This window comes from Lissotriton helveticus, chromosome 7 (genome assembly GCF_964261635.1).
Source record: "Lissotriton helveticus chromosome 7, aLisHel1.1, whole genome shotgun sequence".
NCBI classification, from domain to species: Eukaryota; Metazoa; Chordata; class Amphibia; order Caudata; family Salamandridae; genus Lissotriton; species Lissotriton helveticus.
In genome coordinates this window covers 1,720,658,981-1,720,677,270 of record NC_136068.1, presented here as the reverse complement: position 1 = coordinate 1,720,677,270, position 18,290 = coordinate 1,720,658,981, and the positions used below count along the sequence as shown (strand labels likewise).

Here is an 18,290-nt window from a genome sequence, read left to right as displayed (position 1 = left end):
TGTTGCAGCATTTTCAAACCTGGTCGAACTTTAACCTGATGCTGTAGTCCAATTTTTTGCGAGTCTTGCTGAAATGATGTTCTCCCCTGACAGAAAGAATAACTTTTTAAGCAACAAGCACACAGCGTTCCCTGAACTCTGAATTCAGCCTTCAGCTTTGAAAAACAAAAGCTACTGAAAACAAATGGAACTATTTTTCCCCTTGAGAGCGAAATTATTTTTTTTCTGAATTCCAAAATATTTACCTTTTTCAGGCACATGTACTCTGCTTAAAGTAGAACTATTCTTAGAGAACAGAGCTTCAATTTTAGGAACTCTGGAGACAATATTTTACCTCAGCCTCTAGCACATGTACAGCAAATTTGTATTATTATGTGATGGAATGGTCTCGACCTTCTCTTCTGTATTAAGAGCCATTTCATGTGTAAATTTTCGCAATTCATTCAGCTGATATATATATGCATTTTTAACTGAATGATACCACTGCTTGAAAAGCGTACAGTACCAATACTCATTTTTCGTGTATTTACCATATACCATTTCAAATACGAATTATGTATTTTGGGGTGGGTTGGAAAACACATGCACCATTATATGTTTACTATTGCTTAGTTTTAAGTAATGAGGGCCATTAGATCGTGGAGTGGGTGTTGTAATTCTATATAGGACCCTAATTCGATATTCCTGATTTATGCCCATATGTGGTTATAATAAATAATATCCTTATAAAGGCATAAGAATCATATCCATATTTAGTCGTAGCCCATGCAGTCCAAATTATGCAAAGCTACTTCCCCAGGCTCCTAGAGAGTACAACGAGTTCTTTAAACAAACCAAGCCTCCAGCAGCCCGGGAAATCCCCCCTGCTCTTGTTTTGATTTACACAAGAACTCCTAGAGTCAGAAAGAACTGTTAGTTCTTGGTGACGTCTTATGTCCAACCTTACGTCAAACCCGGCACCTTTCAGGTATAAATATACCAACGTTGCCTTTAACTATAACACGGTGGTTTGGAGCAGACTGGCTAACTACTAGCCCGAGAGCCAAGCTAATGCGAGAGCCCACGGACGCCGCCCCTCCCTTTTGACGAACTGAGAAATACGCTGTCTTTTTCTCCAGCCGAGAAAATCCAGCTCCGGTGTTTTCAGCCGCCCTTGCGGGTTGCTGGGATATTGAGTCCTGAGAGAGAGATACCAGACCTCCTGCTTTCTATTACCCAGGTACGGAGCTGACTAAACCCTTAAAGAGAATTCTTGATTCATATCTTTGGCAAAACTAACTTAACTTAAACTGCTACTTACTTACTTCTTCCAAAGTATTAGGCTTAGGTCAGGTACACCGGGGTAGGCGTATTTAGAAGCACCAGTTGAGTACGTTAGTCAAGGTATATATGTATTTTATCCATTTTAAGGTATCATATGGCTAAGAAACGATATCAATGCTTTTACAGTATTATTTTATAATACTCCTTTTACTGTACGCACTTTACTTTATGCTAAGTATTGCAATTGTGGCAATTCATTTCTCTTGCATGAGAAAGAAGACTGCTCAATGAATAACACCTTTTATTGAAAACGCCCGTCTCTCTATTCTCTGCACTCTGGTGAAACTAAGTATGCACGATTGACTGAGTAAAATAGCTGTCTATTGTTTTCACACGACTCTAGAGATACACTCTTATTCTGCGGAAGCAAAGTTGTCATGTTTATGGTTGTCAGAAGCTAATCCCTTCTTGTCTATCCAGGGAAGTTAAACTCCTCCTTGTTTATTCGAGAAAGTTTCTAGTGACCTCTGAGCTAGCTGGCAAAACTAATTAAGTCTAATATAGTCAGTAGAGACCTAGTCGACCTCAGTCCTACGTCTACACTGCTGTTTATATTATTCCAATGCGCAGAGCCTATTGGGAATATAGGAACTACACTACAGTTTGACTTCTCTACTACTATGATTTAAATTGAACCTGTACTCTGCTGAAATAATGAGTGAAAAATGCTAATGAATCTCTGCTAAATTACTCCCCATGGTGATTATACTCTGCGAACCCTATGAAAAAAACATCACTGCTGGCTGTTCAGGGTCCAGTCTCACAATAGAATGACACTGCCTCTCCAAAAAGTATCACGCTAACATGAATATTTGCTATTCTCACCAGAGTAAAGTGGCAACTGCCTATGTTTGTACTAATCATGCTCACAAGAAAAAGGGTAACTCTAACTGGTCATCTAGATCCTTAGGGGTCAGAGTGTCCAAGTACTATATCCAGTAAGTTTCTCGTTGTGTGATGAACTTCGATATGTCCCTGTCATTGCGACTCTTAACAATTTCCAATACGGTGAATCTAAGCTGGGCAATGGTATGATGAAACTCGATCCAATGGCTTGCTAATTGTGAGCTCAAAACCTTAGTCCTAATTCTACTCTTATGTTCTGTTATACGTGTTTGCAATGATCTCTCTGTCTTACCCACGTAATATAAACCACATGGGCATCCTATTGCGTAAATTACATTTTGCATGTTGCAATTAGCAGTAAATTGTAGCTTCACTGGCTCTCCTGACCATGGATGTGAAATCAATGTGCCTGTCAACACGTTGTTACAGTGAGAACAGTTATAACACTTTTGCATACATTTTTGTTGATTTAGGTCGTCAATGTCTTTCTTCATGATTAACTCCTTAAGATTGCTTGATCTTTTATATGCGGAGATTGGAGGATCTTGATAAAGAGTACCAAAATCAGGTTCTGTTTATTAAAGATACCAGCGATTAAAAATCACCTTTCTGATAGCTGCTGCCTGAGTAGAAAACGTAGAAACATACACTTCTCTTCTGCCCTGTGCCTTCTTCGTCTTCTCCAGCAATGTGGTTCTCGGAGTTTCATCTGCCCTTCTTGCTGCTGTTTCTCTCTGGGGTACCCCGTTCCATGAAACCTTTCTTGAAACCTTCCAGTGATTCGCTATACGTGTGCTATTCAAGTAATCTGTTTAATTCACAGGAATTGGGGAAAGGTAAGTTTTTTTTTTAAAGATTCAGGATGAAAGCTGCGTATTGCTCCGATCCATGGGTTTTTTAAAAACCTTTAGTAATGATGTTGGTATTAACCAGCTCTACGCTGACATCTAAATATGAAATTCTCTGACTGTCAATTGTGTGTGTGAACTGTATCCTGGGATTCTTGTCATTTAGTTGTTGAAGTTTTCCTTCCAACTCCTGAAACGTACACTCCCGTATGATAAGGATTTCGTCAATATACCTGTGATATACAATCAAATGCTCCATCCAAGACGGGTCATTCAACACAAGGTCTTGCTCAAATTTCATCATTAAAATGTTTGCATAGCTGGGGGCTCCTGAAAAATCCATGGAAGGTCCATTAGTTTCTAAAAAATATCTTTATTGCCATTTGAAATAGCTATGAAACAAGCAAAACTGCAAAAGTTCTAAAAGGAAAACTGTCTTGGCCTGTATCTCTTCCTGCTGGAGAAGAGCCCACTCAACACCTTCTATCCCCTCTACATGTGGCATAGTGGATTACGGTGACACTACGTCCACTGTACATAACCAAATCTCTACTCCTGATGGCAATACTAGATTCCCTAACAATTTCAACAAATGGGTAGTGTCCTGCATAAACATAGGACTTGATTGTACAATCGGCTGGAGAAAAGTATCCAAATATTGTCCCAGTGGCTCATGGATTGACCCGCAAGCAGATACAATGGGGCGAAATGGTGGGTCCTTTAGATTTTTATGAATTTCTGGTAACATGTAAATCAGAGGTTCACGAGGAAGCCTTATGATATAGAAATGCAGTTGTTTTTTTCTGAAATTCAACCCATATCCTTAGCGTGTGACAAAATCTTGAGTAAGATTGCCTGAAACTCTGAAGTGGGATCCTGCATCAAAGGTAAATAAATGGATTAAGCTGATAACATTAGTGCAACTTTTTGTTCATAAAAATTCTGGTCCATAACCACGAGTGCACCTCCCTTGTCTGCTGGGAAAAATGATAAGGATTCATTGCCTCTCAAAGATTTAAGTGCCTGTTTATCTGATGTAGTCAGGTTCTGTCACTTTCTTGATGGGACAGATAATTGAGCCAAATCTTTTTTTACTAATGTCTTAAACGTGTCTAAGACTTTATGAGATGTAGGTGCAATAAAGGTACTTTTTGGTTTAAACTCCTTATATTCAGAAACACTCTGATCAAGTTGTGTGCTCTCTTCATTAGAAGAAAAGTATTGCAACCTTTATTTTCCCATGAATTTATAAAGATCTAACTCTGTGTTGAAAGGGTTAGAGTGAAATGTGGTTACAAATTAAATACCCTTCTTTAGAACTGCTATTTGGGCGTTAGTTAGTTTAACTGCTGAGATGTTCATCTCTAATGTTTCTCCTGTCTGCGACTTGCACTGGTAGTTTTTGTGGCATCCACAACCACTACAGGGTTTGTTGTGTTGGTTTGTACTGTTACTTGCTCTAGTGGTGGATTGTTGGCCGCAGGGCTGATTTCTAAAGAAAAAACCTTCGGGCAGATGTAGAAGGTGCTTCAGCTTGTGCAGTTCCAGACGTAGATGGAACTGGTGCTCTAGTTAAACGTGTGTCGCTAACTGACACTATACTCTCCTCTGAAGAGGTGGTTCCAGATTTCTTAAAAGTACTTTTTTGTGCGTATACCTCCACCCAAGAGTACACTTCACTTAACTTGTAATCTATCTTGTCTCTCCTGAACATACGCACCTTCCTCTCATGAATCTCTTTTGCGTAAACATCTAGCTTTGTGTTAATTTCCTCTAATGATGTTGTCCAACTCTCTGCCTCCATACGTTGTTTGAGAGAATCTTGTAATTCCTGAATCTCTTGCTCCAGACCCATTAGGACTTTGGATAATTCTTCTATTATTAAGAGTATAAGATCAAGTGAACACTTATTGAGAATCGAGTACCACTTCTCCATAAACCTTATATTCATCTTGAACATCATTGGTTTTAATGGTAATCTCAACCCTCTCTGTATCCTGCTTGCCTTATGGTACTAGATATGAGTAGTTGCATGCAGCCTTTGATTATTCCAATTGTCTTAACTGTTACATAACTAGTCCATGGACTATGTCAAATGTCCGGTCCTCCCGTATAAGGCCATATATATCTTGTGCTTCTGCTGCACTATATACTTTAGTCTCTGCCTTGCCTGTAAGATGTAAAATATCTTCAAATGACATATTGTGGTGGGACTGATTCCTGTGTCGGGTAGAAAAATACTAAATATCAATTTCAGAACAGCTGTGATGCACTCACAATTCAAATTTTAAACACAATATTCACTAGAATCCAACTTTCTCAATGTTGGTGTGCACCCTCTGCGGTGGTTCTACCCTACCACCTATTTAACTGTGAAACAAAAAACTAGGACATTCCGTCTTAGACAGAACGTGCACTACCGGATACACTCAAATTGAGTGTTTTAACAAACTTTAGTCCACTATTATATGTAATTGAATTATGTACAAAATATCACTATATGAAAACAAAATCTTTTCAAATTTTCTCCAAAAATGCAGTGACGTCATGAACTGCTTTCTTCTTACTCCTTGTTTATTGAAGAGAACGGTTTAAAAAAAAGTTAATGTTCGTTCACAACACAAATGATCAATTCTGACGTGAATTACATCACTCCCAATGCACGTCGGGTGTAAAAATCACCCTTCGTCAGGGGAAATCTACAAATAAGCCATATGTACAATAAATAACTGATACAAAGCTGTTATATTGATAATAAAACAAAGATGGTCACTACAATCCAGTAAGGTCAAAGTGACTGCGACATTATAATGAGTAGCAGCACACTAAGTGCTGTTTGGATAGCCATTCCAAGTACATGCCTGGAGAAATTAGAGCGTGAAGAAAACATAAAATAGAGAAGCATGTGAGTCAGAAAGTAAAAAGACCAACAACCCTGGGATCTCTGGAGACACCAGTGCTCATTCCATATTAGAACCTTGTTGTGATCCAAATGTCCATTTAATAGTTAATCCACTATGTGGAATTAGCGTGCTTCAATATGCCAGACTGTTAAAAAACTTGCCAATGTACCTCCACATTCTTGAACATAAGCAGTAATGTCCTCAGTGGGGCTCCGCCAGTGCGCACCTGATGTCAGTATACCACAGCTCCAAAAATTCAAAGGGATCAGTTGTAAATTTGTCCCCAAATCCTGTATTATTATTGACTCTGTAATCAATAGAGTTTGCAGTAAACTTCCACCCTTGAAGGAAGAGATAGTACTTTGAACCTACTTATATTGCTGCAAACCAACCCAGCGTGGTGACTCACCTACTTAGCAATGTGCTAATGGATTAGATAAACACGTATCCGGCGTAACTCAACTGTTTATGGCGCCCCTAGTCCTCGAAATTATGTTCCTCTCAGTTTGCCAAACCGCCCACTATAAAAATACCAAAACGCGCACAAGGTTAAGCAGTTGATGACGTCATTGCATTTTTGGAGAAGATTTTAAAAGATTTTGTTTTTCATATAGTGATATTTTGTACATCATTCAATTACATATAATTGTGGACTAAAGTTTGTTAAAACACTCAATTTGAGGGTATCAGGTAGTGCACGCTCGGTCTAAGACTGAATGTCCCAGTTTTTTTTTGTTTCGCAGTTGAATAGGTGGTAAAATGTAAATGTAAATCCGTATTTGTAAAGCGCAAACTACTCACCCTTATGGGTCTCAAGGCGCTGGGGGCTGTCATGGAAATTAAGTGAGCTACTGCCCAGAGTCATATTGTGCTGAGCTGAGCAGACACAGTGGCCGAACCATGAACCCTGTGCTCGGAAGTCAGCTGCCCTGGCCACTGCACCAAACCTCTCCACCAGGGTAAAACCCCCGCAGAGGGTGCACACCAACATTGAGAAATTTGGATTCTAGTAAATATTGTGTTTAAAATTTGAATTTTAAGTGCATCACAGCTGTTCTGAAGTTGATATCTTTCTAAAAGTGGCATTTTTCAAAGGCCAGTTATAAATTAGTCTTCAACAGTAAAGATGATTTATCATTAGCATTCCAATAATATGAAATATGAAAGACCTACTGCTTCTCAATCAGCAATAACAGTTCATAAGTATAATAAGGAATTCCCAATATGAGCTTAAAAGAGGGGTAGGTCTCACAGTATAAAAAATATATTTGAGATTTTCTCACTACCAGGACATTTAGTATTTAAAAGTACATGTCATACACAACAACCTGCCCAGTGGGATGCCTAGGGCCTACCTTAGGGGTGATTTACATGTAATAAAAGTGGAGTTTAAGGCTTGGCAATGGGTTTTAAATGCCAAAGACAGTAAAACTGCACACACCGGCTCTGTAGTAGCAAGTCTGAGACCTGTTTAAAGTGCTACTGGTGTAGGTGGCACAATCAGTGCTGCAAGCCCACTAGTAGCATTTCATTTACAGGCCCTGGGCAAGAGTAGTGCACTCTACTAGAAACTTATCAATAAATGTAATGTGCCAATTGTGGAAAAATCAATCAAACCATGTTTTATGGGAGAAGCACATGCACTTTAGCAATGGTTGGCAGTGGTAAAGTACTCAGAGTCCTATGGTCCACAGAAGGAAATCACAAACAATATGAGACAAGCAGGCGAAAAGTTTTGGGAAGATCACACAAAGGCTATAAGGTTTAACAAGCCCCTTCTGTAATACTGATGGCTCTAGTGCACATGTAACGCCGGCGCTATCATGAGATGCCATTTCCTCATTTGCACGGGGGCGTGGCTACATTCAAACGAGGAAATCACTTTGCCTCTGTTCTGGCGCCATATTATGATAGGAGGTGCAGAGGCAATCATGGCCTTACAGAGTGCGCCACAAAAAGGTGGTTCACTTTCAGTGCGACTCCTAAAGGCAGACCTCTGGAGGGGACAAAGAGGGTCCCATGGACTGCTCTCCCAGATACCCCCCTTGCAGGTGTGTGCACTCACTGCACCCGCCTGCATGGGGATCTCTTTCCCCTGTTCAAAGTGCAGGTGGGTTCCGTCTGCACAGTTAAACACGGAGTGGCTGTGAAGCAGCTGCTCCATATTTCACTTGAATATGCTACCCCCGGGGCAGCGTGACTTCACACCTGCCTTAACATCAGCACATAATAAGGTGCACTTTCCCTGTTTGCATCCAGCACAGATGTTTAAAGGTGCGCCATGGAGCAGACAGGAAAAGTGCATCCTTCTGTTCATACAGACCCTAGTGCTCAAAAACCTGCAGACCGGGGATAAACATTATCACAATTTTTAATACATTTTAAAGTTAATCTTTTTACGATTTTGCATTCCTCCCAGTACTTGGAAGCGAGAGCATTCGGGATATCTGTTACACCTGTTTAGCATGGATTCAGGAATGGTTCTACAGGCCGCAATAATATTGTTTGAACATGATATACTGGTGATGCTATTCAACCTCATAGCTTTAGAAGTAGAGTCAATGCCTAATTGGAGCCTGTGGTTTCCGGTGCTCAGCACTGACATTTAATCGCCAGCACCAGCACTTACGATGGTCTGCCACATGGAGGCGCGGGTTGTGTAATTTAGATATGAGCACAACAACAGTTGTTTAATAATTCGATGTACATTAAGAACAACTAATTATAATACCTACCGCCCAAGCCTTTCAATCCTCAATTTGAGCCTGTGGGTTCCGGTGCTCAGCACTGGCATTTAATCGCCAACACCAGCACTTCTTATGGTCTACTACATGGTGGCACGGTTTGTGTAATTTAGATATGAGCACAACAACAGTTGTTTATTAATTCAATGTACATTAATAGCAACTAATTAGAATACCTGCCGCCCAAGCCTTTATTATGGCGTTTGGGGCTTGGAATAGTCTGCATTGTCACACCTGTAGGAGTTTGATGGTTAGTAGTCAGGTTGCTTCTGTCATTACCAGCGCTGGCAGGGGCAATGGGTAATGCAAGCTGCAGTGGCCTCCTGACAAGGGCTCTGGCACATATTTATTTTTACAAATTAAGCACTGTCTGTACAGCAATAAACGTAGATCTTCATATTTTGTGACATCACTTTCCCAATAGTTATGTTTCTGTTCTATAGTACAGAATGATTATATAGTATTATGTCACTATGGTTGCGTACTTTTTGTGATTCCTTGTTGATTCCAAGAAGCCAAGAATATTAGTTTGTCATTTTGTTGAATGCATTTTATTGAATGGATTACTCCAAATGATAGCGTCATCTGGGTTATTTATTCAATTTGTGCGGTCATTATTCATATTATATCCATTCTTTTACAGCACAGTTATTACCAGCCATAAGAGAGCAGAAGCCACCCTCTTTAAATCCACTGAGAGTCTCACAATACAGATGAACAAGGACAATTGTTCCAAGAGTGAACACAAGCCAATAGGAACCGCATTCAAACCATGTGCTAATGAGAGAGAGATGCAGGGTCACGTGATATAGAATTCCATTAACCTATAAATGGTTCACTAATATCGAACATACAAATATCGTGTGGACAGAATATTGTGTCACAAATATCGAGGGCAAGAATATCGAGTAGGTAAGTGCAAATAGATAGGTATAAATGTACTATTCTTAACTCCAGACCTACGTACCGTGAAGATATATATATATATATATGGTCAAAGTACGTATATGTGGAGTTATATATAGTAAAACTTTACTTACCCATAAGAAATTACCTTCACGTTATTCTTGTCCTCGATATTTTTGACACGATATTCTGTCCCACGATATTTGTGTTTTCGATATTTTGTCCACACACCTTATAAATCATTACCAAAGAGGTAGAAGAAGGAAGAGAGGACAGTGGAGGTCAGAGTAGGAGAAGAGAATGGAAGCTACAGACCAGTAGTCTCAGAGTACAGTGAAGCAGAGTGAGGAGATAGAATTAGTAACTTAAACAGTAGAAGGTAGGGACATGAGAGTGGGGTGAATAGGAAGAAAGGGAAAGCAAGATGTCAAACATGTATGTATAGAGATAAACTGAGGGAAGGAGCTATGGGAAAGGAGGCAAGAGGCAAAATGAATAAGAAGACAAATTTAGAACTTAAAAATGTCAATATTATTTTATGGGGTCCGTTAAAATACATATTTTTAAATTTGATGATAGTGGCAAAGAGAAAAATAGTTTTGGGGGGCATATATGCTGAAATATTAGAAAGAGGAAGATGAAGTGGGTAAACAACAAAAGGGTGTGAAGATCTGAAAAAAGATCAAGAAACTCTAGAACTGCCTCCAAAAATGAGTTGAATTTTCTCGATATTTTGGTGTTGACTGCCACTTCTAGTGAAGTTTGGGTCAGACCAAACTCTATCCGAGATGGACTTTCTGGGATTCCTATTTCGTACAGTGTATATTTCCAGACTTTGTGATGACAATATATAATCTCTTTCCACTGGTGTTGATTGAATAAAGGCGTTTTGCATCAGTGCCATTAAAGACTCAATGAGGAGACTCCTGGAGGTGGATGAAGGATAATCCTCGTTATATAACTTAAAATCAACGTGCACAGAGGCACAGTAGGCATAGAAAAAGTAACAACTTCTTTCAAATTCAGCATTCGTGCCATCAAGAACTCCTCTGTAATTGGTTAGCGGTGTCCATTTAAAGGCAAAAAGAATAAGTTGAAACTTTGGCAAATTCTGCCCAAAAAGGGAACCAAAAACAAGACTTCCTGATCATCTAATAACTGTGCAGAGCACAATGATAATCGTGATAACAACAATTCCAATGGATAGCGCCAGATTGTTCAGTAACAGGGCCATTCGTGAGTTCTTCATTGCCTTCTGAGTATCTCCAGATACATTGGAACTCTGAGTCTGAAAAACAAAAAATATGATAAAGAGTTTTTATAACAGTTCACATCCGGTGTTTAGCATTTGATCACAGTTAACCAAATCCTCTCCAAATCACCACGTCATAGTCAAATCTCCCCAGCGAAGTCTGTTCATACATTCCCTGATGAAATATTTCTATAGTTGTACCGTCCAGCATGTAGGGTTGCCTCCTCACATTATATTGTCACTACACTATGGGGCATAATTATGAGCCCCTTTGTGTCGCTCTTGCACCACGCCACGTGGTGCAACAGCGATGCAAATGTAAAACGAGGTTTATCAAGCCATGTACGGCCCCCGTACATGGCCTTGTGTGGCTTCATAAATCTCGAGTAATGTAACGCAGCACAAATTGCTGTGTTGTATTACTGTGCACCAGGGAGGCATTTCCATGTATGTTACATAGGAAAACACACTCAATATCCATGGATTTTGAAGCATTACCAGATTTAGAAGAACAGGTAAACCTGGAAATTCGCTAAAATTATACGCCTCCCCAGGACAGACGTAACTAGGAGAAATGTGTTTTTTTTCTCCTCATTTATTCCTCTTCCTATGTGAGCTCCATTCTGCACACATAGAAAGAAGGTGCCCCTCCCTGCATAAAAACAATCCTGGCTACAACACAGGCACCTAAAAGGCACCAAGGAGTAAGGGTGCCTGTGTTGGCGCTATACTGCCAAAATGGCGCCGGCGCAAGGAAAAAGGATAGGAATGGGCCATATTGGATGAATGTTGCGCATTCCGGCCCTTTTCCTGTAAAGCAGGGCAGCTCAGCAAGGGGACTTGCTGCGCTGCCCTGCACCACTAATGTCTAGTCGTTTTCTTTTTTTGAGAGCATAAAACTTTGGGGCAGATTTGTGATAACTGGCGAATCCCCAGGGATGCGCCAGTTATTTTGTGCCGCAGCTCCGCCACCCATGGTGCGCCGCATTTACAATGCGGCGCACCATGGGGCAAAAACGGCACAGATGTGTGACGCATCTGTGCCGTAAAGGTGGCGCATTGCTGGAGTTGCGTCGCAGCTCTAGCAATGCTCGGGGGTGCCCTGTCTGTCCAATGCTGCGTCAAGCCTTACGCCTGCTTCAAGCAGGCGTAGGGTTTTGACGCAGCATTGGCCTGAAAGTGACTGAGTGAAATCTTATAGATTTCACTCAGCCACTTTTGCGAGGCGCACCTGCCCCGGAACGCCCACCCTGCGCCGGAACGCCCACATATGGCGCAGGGCTTTACAACGTGACGCATCTGCCTAGATGCGTCACGTTGTAAATGGGTCGTAGGGATGCGCCACGTTTACGCCGCAGTTGCGTGACGCAAACGTGGCGCATGACCAACATAAATCTGCCCCTTTGTGTCAGTTGTACTCTTGCTTTTCGTTGTACAAAAAAACCTTCCGGCAACGATTTACAGAAGGAATGCCCAGGACTTGTAACGCGTTGTTCATGGAGTGAGTTGGCATCCCTAATAGTACAAAAATATAGTCAGGGATCTGAGATTTATATAGGAAAAAAATACACAGGTAAATACTAAAAGAGAAATTTAATAATACCGGCATGAATCTAACCATGTAACAACAAACAAGGCATTGTTTTCCCCAAACTAGCTGAAGTATGACTGAAAACTTTGTTGCAGACACAGCGATACCGATTTGGGGTTTCCAGTCCACGAATATTTCCTGACTTTGGATCCCGAGACACACTGACACAGTGTTGCTTTCGAAAATATGAAGTGTTTCCAGTCCATTTATATCTCCTATGTGGTGGAGTGTGAATTCAAAATTCTGCACGAAGTTTACAACGTTTTACATAGTGTAATTTCAAACTTTGTGGATTAATGAAGTTTTCACCTTCATCTCAACATTCCCTGGATCATTTTTCCAAAGAAAGGTTGAAGCCAAAGAAAAATCCTACTAAAGTTCTGGTTACAGAGCAAACAAAAATCCCACCACTAATTATGTTCATTATTGGGTGCGCACTTTCCACATAATTCTGAATTGTGCCCTTGGGAATTAGTAGCAATTAGGGCCTTATATGACCCAATCATGGATGTACGAACTGAAATTTCCCACCCTGTGCTCCTCCAATTTGCATCCAGTTAAACTGCCACCAATTGCTAGGGCAATCTCCTGCATCAGGGTCACTTTGTGATCGACTTCCAGTTCTGAAACAGCATAACCTGCCAAATTGTTATCAATTTTACAAAAAAAATCTTATTAATTGGGGAAGTTGTGAACGCTGTTTTACCTTTTTTTAATCATACCAGGAACACCAAAGATAAAGGAATACGTAGGTGTTCCGAAGTATTTTTATTGTAGAGAACGTAACAGATAATATCCAAAGTGCTCCCTGGAATATGGTTGAACTCACGCTGGGTTTTAAGGACCTGGATGAGGTCCGATAATGAAGCATGACACTAATAGGGTGTGTGAGGATAAAATAAACAAATAAAATAGTTTATGGATTTAAAATTCTTTCGGCACCTACTCTCTAACACTTTGCATTCCTTTTTTCAAACTTGAAAATGATAATAAAACCAGTGAACATGAGGTTTTGATGGTGTAGTAGTCACCGTAGTTAATGGAACCAGCGTATCAAGGGCATCCAGGATCCTATATTAAAATTTACATAGCTTCAACAAGAAAGCCAATACAAATTTGGATTTTAATCGAAAAGATGCCAGGTTTTGAGTAAGGTTAACAATCAACTCTTCCAAAAATGAGACAATATGTTGAATATCTTCTTAAATCATTCTTTCAGCATGTCTATCAGATCCAAGTGATCATTGGTTCTCAATATCCAATCTCTCCTAATCTTTCTAAGCATCTGTGATGTGGTAGGTGATTATATTATAGGTTAATCCCAAACCGCAGAACCCACACCTGTGTATGAATAAGCCAGCTGTGAAACAGAAAAATATGCTTGTGAAAATAATCGGTGTTGCTTCTTTTTCTCCATGTTGATATAAAACTTACATTGACCATTTTAACTAGTACCAGAGCTTAATTATGGATCAATATAAAACAGAACTAAGGCAGTTATGAGTTTCTACAGAGGTATATTAAATACTTTTTGGCCCTCTAGAGTCTTTCTGAAAATAAAAGGCTCACATACTTTACATCAGGGTGCTTGAGCTCTGTTTGCACAATCGAACTTTTGTCACATATATCAGTGGTCTGTGAATCTTTGTTTGAGTTCCTCTACTTTCAATCTGTCTAGCATTTTCAACAGTCTATTGTTGTGTTCTTCCAGAGGTTGGTCAGTCACCAAGATGTCATCAAGATACTGGGGTGATGGTGTTCGAATCATGGAAGGAATATACATCACTATAGATACACCAGCACTTCCAAAAGACTCATGTCATCTTCAGTGTTTTCCAGCCATCAAATGCTGGTATGTCTCAGGATTCTTGAGAAGCCTTGGGGCACCCAGATGAGAAATCCAAGCAAAGAAACGATGGTGGCCCTGTTATTTCTCGGCATATCTTTTCTTTAGCTCCAAAGATATTAGAATTAGTTGTTAGTACTGATGGAGTTTGCTTCCCATAATCAATGGTCTTGCTGGTGAGTGCAATGGTGCCTAGGTCAGTGTGCACGCTAGTCACTTCCTGGGGTATATAAATGCTCATCTTGCTGTAAAATACTGCACATATAAACCGCATCCTCAACTCTAAGTGTAGGTAACCACTGTACCTAATCCAAGGGTAAATATGTCAGCTATTTCTGAACAGTCCCCTGGCTCTCACGATCCAGGTGCCTAGTTGTCCCTTGTCTGTCATCTGGGCACATCCATCTTCTCTCCAAAAAGTCCAACTGGAATGTTGTTGTTTGTAGTGATCCTTGAAACCTCAGGAAAGGGAATTAGAGCTCACAATTCTCTAAGCTTTAAGATGTTCCTGATTATAACCTCTCACGTCTATCCTGCGCTTCTCACAGCTGATGTACATCCAACCTGCCTCACCTTTGCAGTAGTTCTACTTCTTCTAAAAAACCTTTTGCCGATCCCTTGTGTCCTGCTACCTATCATCCAGTATCTTAACTCCCTTTTCGTCCCCAAATATTGGAACATTTGGTCTTAACTTGCCTTACACTTTACCTTTCTTGAGGCAATCTACTACCTGGCGTCCATACCGTTCTTTCTATGGAAATAAGGGATTTCATAAGTATATAACTTTATAACAACTGCCTATCACATCTTTTGTCCATCCTCATATGGCTTGTCTTGTATGCTGCCTTTGGCACAGTGGACCTCCATACCTCTTTATCACGTGGACCTCAGTCATGAGCATCTGCTGCTCTTCCTATATGTGCTCTACATGGCTACATGCTTTTCCACTCCCCTTCTCTCTGTACTTCTCTTCCCTCTGTTATATTTTCTTGTTGTTTTTACTTCGTTAATCACCTCTATGCCGATGACATCAAAATCATACTCTTTTTTTCTATTTTCAGACTCCATCTTCAGACACACATCACAGACTGCCTCACAGATAATGGATGGAATTACATTCACTGATGTTATTCTCCTCAAAACTGAGGTCCTAAACTTCCCCTTGTTATGAACACTTGTCTCTCCTGTTGATAGCAAATATTTTCCCCCTACTCTCTGATGGTCACTTCCTCATTTAGACCCCTTATAGCTCTTTTATGCCCATCCCTGTAATTAGAAGACCTTTTGTACTATTGCAAATACTGCAATATGCTTCCAAGTATGCATAAAAAAACCCACACATAGCATTTAACAAAACCAACAATTCAATAGACTAGACTATTTGAATTGTCTTCTTGTTGGATTCTATCAATATTCCTCTCCTTTATAAAAGGTCACACATTTTGTACCTGAACTCTGTATACTTAACCCAAATTAAACCCCACAAGAGCTTATCACCACCAAGCCCACTCGCTCTCTGCTGAAAAACCAAGCCTTGTACAAGTATTTGGTACTTGATTTCAAGCAGCAAAAGGTCTGACTCTTATCTACTGAGATGGTGTTCTATCCAGATATGCACCTACTGAAACTGAATGATTTACTGACCACAACTTCAAGTTCAGTTCTTTACACCTGCTAGGCACTCTGTATTGGAATTATCTTCCACCCGACATTCAGGACACTCTGGGGCCGATTCACAAAGGTAAACTTACACACAAGTAAATCTAAATGTCTTAACACTTTTAAATAACTTTACTACTTTTGGCTATTCACTATTTCTGAGTGTTGTTACTCAAAAGTGTAAACTTACATGTCTCCACTCCATGAAACGGGGTGGAGCCAAATGTGCAATTGTAAAGTCACTTCAGCCAAAAAGGAGCAGTAGCTGTCCACAATCACTGACACTGCAACACCATCCTAGAGAATATAATCGAGGCATGGACTTCGAATAGAAGCCCATGGGAAATATTACATGAAAATAATGTATTTTAACTTCTTAATATTATATATGAATTAGATTGAATGTTGACAAAATTAGATAACTCTTTAAAAAATTAATTTTACAAGATGCTAAAATATTTTATCACATTTTTAATTTAAAACAAATTAAATGTTCTTTTCTATAAAATGTAAATTAATACCAATTAATTATATACATAACTCTTTGTAATTGCTATGACACTATGTAAATACAAACATACCACTTTTAGTGTGCTTATTAAATACATCTTTAACACTTCTTTTACATTTCTTATATTTAATTTGAATAAATATTTAATTCAAAATTAAGTTAATAGTGCTGTAGCATTTTTTATTTGTTTTACATGTGAAATAAATATAGTACAATAATTTACATTAATATTTAACATAAAATATTTTTACAGTTTGGTTTCAAGTTTGACTAAACTTTTTTAACTTTCCAGAGACTTAACCAAATGGAGATCTCTGCCAGACTTCCTTTCTCTTATCAAAGGATTAAATACATAAAGTTGGGCTCAGGTAGATTTAAATCGTTCCAGCCGATTGTCTAAAAGAATTAACATGGGGGCATGGCCAAGATGGCGTCCGGTTGCGACGTGTCTCTGTGTCTTTCCGCTTGTGCCCGAACCGGCCCTATGTAATGCCCATCAATCCAAGGGGCCATTGGTGAATATGCATGGTGTTTGACCCCCAGGACCCTTGAAGAAGCAGTGGACTCTAGTGGAGTGGCCTATAGAGGTCACGCTGCCGGAGAATGCTGAGCTTCTGTTGGCAGCAACTGAGGCTGACTGAGCAGCGCTGGCGAGGGGCGGCCCAAATAAAACAGTTGAGTGACATTAAGTGAGATATATACAAGGTTTCTACAGAATGTATTTTCTCAAGGAAAATGAAAAACGACCATGAAAGCAGTAGATACAATTGAATGTTACAGTGACTATCTACATTCATAGACACTATTTGTATGGTTCGTTTTCATAGAGCGTCCATACAAATAGTGCCTATGAATGTTTTAATTTTCCTTGAGAAAATATATTCTGTAGAAACCTTGTATATATCTCACTTAATGTCACTCAACTGTTTTTTTTGCAAGTTTGGTTCTCATTATACACTTGGGACACTTTGCACTGTTGAAAATACTATGTGTATAATGTATATGTGATTTATTTCATTGAAAATAATACAAACTTAACTATGATATGAAACTTTGTGTTATGAGCTTTGTCTCTCTCCCGGACTTCCCCTTTAAACCCTCAAACTGTTTTTGATATTATGTTTTGTACTGATTAATGACCGTACATACATTGCTTCACTGGAACCATTGTTTTCCTATATATAGTAAGCACCCTGGTTCCTTAGTGAGTGGGGTTCCCTTGTTCTTCCCTTTGGGCAGCCAGTGGGAGACAGCAATAAATGCCCATATAGCATACTGCCGGGACACCTGGGCAGCCTTAGATTCTGCTGGGCGGTGTGTGGGTGGAACCCCCGGAGGCAGAGTCGATAATAAGAGCATTGGAGAACCCAATCGCTAAGAATACATCGGAGCCGTTGGTCATGGCTCAACCTAGCAACGCGCCCCCCCTCCAGACCTGGCTACGACCCCTGATCCACAGTGGAACAGGGCCCTAACAGCTCACGGAGGCCTGAACATGATGTCTACCAGCAAAGGGAAGAGTGACAGGTCAGTGAAAGACAGGCTCCTTAAAACTCCCAACCCTTCCCCTGAAGACAATATCAACCAACCAACAACGGAATGCGGACAACACTGGGGAGACGAGCAAAACAGAGGCCCCGATCTGCCATGCCTTCATACAGTCATTGTTCTTGTCCCTGGGGGAAGACCTCCAGTCGATGAAGAAGGAGCTTTCTAGTGACCTGAGAGAGGTCCACGGGGATATCGATTCCCTAGGCAACCAAATCATCACCCTGGAAGAATTATGAGACCAGCAGAGACGGGAAACTCGAAGATCTGCAACACGAGGTCCTCTGCCTTTGTGAGCCAAATCTGGATTTTC

The 18,290-nt window shown here is 40.1% G+C and overlaps 1 long non-coding RNA gene across 1 annotated transcript in view; it reads right to left on the bottom strand.

Annotated features, from left to right (window-relative positions):
• Positions 1-9,240: 9,240 nt before the first annotated feature.
• Positions 9,241-18,290, bottom strand: part of LOC144770700 (uncharacterized) — a 93,230-nt gene continuing 84,180 nt past the window's right edge. Inside the window, exon 2 of the long non-coding RNA XR_013598977.1 lies at positions 9,241-10,858. This is a non-coding gene — a long non-coding RNA (uncharacterized LOC144770700). The remainder of the gene's footprint in view (positions 10,859-18,290) is intronic.